A 5,849-nucleotide genomic window follows, 5' to 3' on the forward strand; every position below is an offset into this window, starting at 1 on the left:
GTGCCAGTCCCTTCCTGCCTGCCAAGTGTCCTCTGAGAAATCAGCTGATAGTCCTATAGGTACTCCCCTGTAGGCAACTCTTTGCCTCTCTCTTGCTGCCCCCAGGACTCTCTCTTTATCTTTCACCTTTGGGATCTCAATCATGATGTGTCCTGGTGTGGTTCCCTCTGGGTCCAGCTTGCCTGGGACCCTCCGTGCTTCCCAGACCTGTATGTCCATTTCCTTCACAAAATTTGGGAAGTTTTCCTCCTTTTTTTCAATTCTTGCTTCCTCATTCTGCACTGGTTAACTGTTTTTTTTTCTTCCTTATGTTCCAAATCATTGATTTGAACCCTGATTTCCTTCCCTTCACCATTGGTTTTGTGTGGATTTTCCTTCGTTTCACTTAGCATAGCCTTCACTTCTTCTCTTATGCATTTGCCATACTCAAGTATGTCTGTAAAGCCTGTGAGCATCTTTATCACCAGTGTTTTGAATTCTGCATCTGTTAGATTGTCTATCTCCTCATCTGTGAGGGTGACTATCTCTTCATCACTTAGTTCTCCCACTGGAACCTTGATCCGTTCCCCCTTTTCGGCCATACTTCTCTATCTCCTCATTCTGACAGCCTCCTGTGTTTGTTTACCTCCATGTCCCAGGTGGAGCTGTTGTTCCTGTTAGGTTGTAAGGGGTAGAGCCTAAGGGATTCTTCAGTACAGGGTGACCTATTTCACCATGTTGTGGTGTTGTATGTGGGGGAGGAGACCAAGAGGGAAAAGTGCCGCCTGCCCAGCACTTGCTCCTTTTCCAAGCACCTCTCCCACTTCTGCACTGGACTGGCATCTCTCTAGCTGCTGCCCTATACGTCGTTCCCAGAGTGGGTCTGCGGACGTTCTAGGACCATGGGGGCCCTTTTAAACAAGTGGACTCTGCTGAGAGACCAGCAGTTTCTGCCTCAACCCCAACCCCCACTGGTCTGCACAGTCAGAAGCAATGAGGCTTGATTTTCCCCAGTGCTGGGACCATGAACTTCGACGTCCAGTGAGGAGCTGGGAACGCTCACCAGGTGTCCCTCCTGAGTTTTTAAAATGTGTGGCTATGTTCTCTGCTGGTCTGCTGCTGCTGCCACCACCATACTGCATCCTCTCTGCCCAGGCTCCACCCCTCCTACCTGTCTGGATGAGTATTTCTTCTTTATATCTTTGTTTGCTGGACTTCCATGCAGTTTGATTTTCTGGAACTTCTGGTTGTTTCTAGTTTTGAGGTAGTTGTATTTCTTCTTAGTTGTAGAGATGCAGCGTGTCTGTCTGTGCCTCCATCTTGGCCAGAAGTCCAAGGTTTAAAGTTTTAAGATGATTTGTGGTAGACTGATTTCAAAATGTCCCTGTTTTTCTTTCCTCCCATTTGTGCCCACTACTACTTGCAATGAGTCTCTGTGGATCCTCCAAACAAAGATGGAGCTTCTCCACATCCCTCTACATAGGTGGATCTGTGGCATGCTTTTAGCCAAAGAAATGCAACTAAAGATGTGCTGTGCCAGTTCCAAGCCTAACTGTCAAGAAATGTTTGAAGTTTTCATCTCTCTCTCAGGGATCCCTACTACGTGTTCAGTGGATGAGACACGTGGAACACGAGAACAGTGAAGATGCCCAAGCTTGTAGCCCCCCAACCTTCAGAAAACTGTCTAGTTGCTTGTAATTGATTTCAGAGGAACTAGAAACCCAGCTGAAGCACAGACTTCCAGAGTACAGCCTAAAGGACAAACCTACAGAGTCATAATTGAATAAACGTTTGTAATTTGAAGTTACTAAGTTTTAGAGTGGTTTATAGCAGTTGTTAACTAGTACAATCCTGGGAGACAGAAACGTACAAACACAGCGTTCCAGTGAAATCATCTCTCAACAACAAAGGACCATAAAGACAATCTCAGACAAAGGAAAATGAGATATACCATTGAAGAATGGCGCTCCCCCGCCTGGCGCACCTCCTCTGCGCATCTCCAGCTGCGGCCACACTCAAGCCTGGTCGCTGCACCCAAAGCTGCGGCTCTGAGCACTACCTATGTGCCACCATTTACTACCTCAAGGTGTTCCCCAAGGGCTCTCGCTTGTCCTCCTGCCTCTCCAGGGCCCCCGGGGTGAGCAGCTTCCACTCACTGTCGCCGTCCCGAGGCAATGTAGCCTCTTCTGCCACCTGCAACTGGGCTGTGTCACTCAGCCAGCCTCCCCCGCCGCCGGCGTCCTATGGGCTGGACGTGAGCCAGGCGCCTGCGTGCACCAGAGCTTTCTTGCTGGATCATCTGCACCAACAAGGAGCAGCTGCGGGGCCCCAACGCCCGCTCACCGTATTCACGAAGTTGCACCAGCCAGAGACGGAACATTAGTGGCCTCTAAGAAAATGTCCCAGGAAGGTGAAAGTTTTGAAAAAATATTGGAGGGGCAGTAATATCTACTAAGAAAATTGAGACAGCAAATGTATTATAGGAGAAAGCACCACTTCAAGCCAAAAATATATAATCTGTTGCTTAAAAACAAGTTAATGCTTAAGAGAGAATATGCTGTTGACTTGTTAAACAGCCTATTCCTGAACCAAAACACGTGTTATCACTTCTTCAAAGCTTCACTCTCATATTTGGCATGAATTTATTTCCTCCAATAAGAAAGCCGCGCTTTATAGCAGAACAAACTGCTGTCGTAGCCATCACAGACATGTCACCTATTTAAGAATACATCTCTCTCACCCAAAGCTCAGGCTGCACAACAATGGATGATTCAGGTACAGAGGGAGTATAAACTTTGGTGTTAAACCTGTGATTATTATCATTTACTGTGAATTGAAATTAAAACCTGTATTCACTAACTATACCCAGCCATTACCCAGCTATATAATTTCATTCGATAGTTAAAATATAAAAGCACTGCAAGGATAATCCAATGATCCACACCTGATGCCACTCAGAACTGTTTCACAAATGATAGGTGTTTGTTTAATGGTCACTTTCACTCTACCCACCCATCCTCAATTCAATATATTCTTTTCTTTCATTCAGGGGGAAATATGAGACTGGTGTAGTATTCTTCCCTTGTAAACACATTTAGGCTTTTCTCAGAACTTTCCCCCTTTAGCTTTCTTTGTTCAATGGGTTATATTAGTTGCATGTTGACCGTTTCTATAATTCATGTATTGACTTCTCCCTGTCCATTTCATATCTTGCAATTCTGTAGCTTTAAAAAAATGGCAGTGATAAGTTTTAAGGGTTGCCCCCAGAAAACAAAATAATGAAAAAAGTCCCTGGATTTTAGGCTTTCAGCTTATTCAAATCCATTTAATCAGCAGAAAAAACTACTTTGTTAGGAATATTTTCCACCTTAACTTTTAAAAGCACAATCATAGTTTTCCCAAGCTGTCATTAAGCTGACATCAGACTTAGTAGCAGTATAAACTAGAAGAGGTAAGTATCTGTATAGATGGAAGAAGCCAAGGTCTCATTTTTTCTGTGTCTGTTCATTTGTGATGATATAGAATTGGTTTTTCATGCTCTTATACTTAGAATCCACAAAGGGACCTTGTTTTCACTCTCCTATGCCTTTTAAAAGTGTGAAGTGCACACTACTTTATCATCAGGACACAGTTTTACTGCCCCAAAGTGAAAGAAGTTAGTCTGGTCAATCAACACCAGCAACAAATTTTTTTTTTAATCTTTCTCTTTTTGAAGAGTCTTGCCCAACAGTTTTCCCGCTGCTGCATAACTGATAGGCTCTCGTGCCTCCTGGAGAGGGGTACCCTCAGGCCAGCGAAGGGGCACATGTGTTCCTATGCACATGCTAGCAAAGAGGTTCTGGAGCTTTACATTTCCATCTGCCCAAGTGTGTGGCAACTGCACTGCCCGATATTCCACATGTGTCAAGTTTGATGCAGGGTTCTCTGTCAGAGTCACTTCCACCAGAGCTAAAGAGTTGCCATGTTTCTGTCATGCATCTCTATTAAGAGCGGTGTGGTGATAAGGATGTGATGCTTGTACTGAACTTCCTTATCTTAGCACATGCTTCAGTGGCTAAGGAACTTGAAAGATACTTTTCTTTTCTTCCTTTCCCTTTCCATCCCTGTCTTCACTCCCCAGACTTACTGTAAAGCATTAGCAAAATAAAAATTAAGTCATATGAATCCAACTGGAAAAAAAAATGGCTAAAAGGAATTATTTAAACAGAAAGTAAATGATAAAAAAAGTATCTTGGAGCATCAAAAGTATGAGTACATGCAATAAACTATCTTTATTGTCATGAGTTTTGTTATGAATATAAATTTTTGACATGTTTTCAGATCAAACCCAACAAAATTTAACTAGTATAATATTTCATCTTCATGGGAATTTTATTCCAAGGACTAGAGGTAGTTAATATTTACAATGTTAATCAATATATAAACTCATTAGATTAGAGTATTCAAAAATCATATAATTATGTCAATAAAGATCAATACATTTAAGAATCATTTGACAAAATTCACTCATGACAAAAATAATTATCAAAGTATGGAAATAGTTTATTTATGTATGAAGAGTATCTGCTAAATCAACAACAAATCATATTTAATAACTTGATGGTTACTTTTCAGAGCTTGCCTCCTGAAATTGTAAATGAGACATCTCTGACCATTATTATTCCTTTCCCTCAATATTACACTAAAGGATCTAGACTATGTAATAATACAAAAACCAAACAAACAAACATAACTTGTCAGTTATTGCATGCTCTTAGAAAAATCCAAGAGTCTACGGATAATTTAACTTTTTAACTGGTATCTAAACAGTCCAAAACTATCAAATATCTAGAAATAAACAATGAAAGATCTGTAAGACCTCTATACATAAAGTTACAAACCATTACTGAGTAATATTAAGACACAAATAAATGAAAGATAAAACATTTGTGAATCAGATATGCCTCTCTTAATTTATGGATTCAGTGACACCCCAATCAAAATCCAAACTATTTGCTTTATGAAATTTTACATGCTGATTCTCAAATTTCTATAAAAAAGCAAAGAAGCATGGATCTAAGACAATCTTGAAGAACATACATTGGTAAGACTACAGTTGTTAAGACAATGTGGTACCCCCAAACTAGAGCAATAAAACAGAACATGTCATCCAAAAAGAACTATATAAAGATAGAACTTGATTCATAGCAAAGTTGGCATGAATAATAATAATACACAGCTTTTTAGTAAGTTTTGCTGAATTTATTGGGTAACTATAAAGAAAAAAAATAAATTGACTGCTATCTCGCAACACATACACACACACACACAAATCATTGTGTTCATTATTTTGATCTTGATGGTGACTACGTGTGTGTTCACTTTGGAAAAAAATCATCATACTTTACACTCATGATTTGTCCACCTTTATCCATGTGTATTGTACATCATATTATGTTATACTAAAAAGTATATTCTAAAAAAAACCTTTATAGATCTCTATTGTAGATTGATGGCATTAGTGGCCTGTCTATATCCTTGCCTTTTGCTCTGAAATTTTGTTGATCCCACTGTATTAGTCTGGTAGGACTGCCATATTAAAATACCACAGACTGGGTGGCTTAAATAATTGGAATTTACTTCTCACAGTTCTGGAGGCTGGAAGTCCAAGATCAAGGTGTTGGCAGGTTTGGGTTTTCCTGAGTCGGCCTCTCTCCTTGGCTTGTGGATGGCTATCTTCTTACTGTGCCCTCACAAAGGCCTTTCCTCTCTTTGTGTATGCCTGGTGTCTCATTCTTTTCTTATAAGGCCTCTGGTAATATTGGGTTAGGGTCTCACCCTAATGACCTCATTTAACTTTAATTATCTCCTTAAAGGCCTTATCTTCCAAT

Source organism: Furipterus horrens, unplaced genomic scaffold (assembly GCF_987537825.1).
Source record: "Furipterus horrens unplaced genomic scaffold, mFurHor1.1.pri manual_scaffold_5, whole genome shotgun sequence".
Taxonomy (NCBI): Eukaryota; Metazoa; Chordata; class Mammalia; order Chiroptera; family Furipteridae; genus Furipterus; species Furipterus horrens.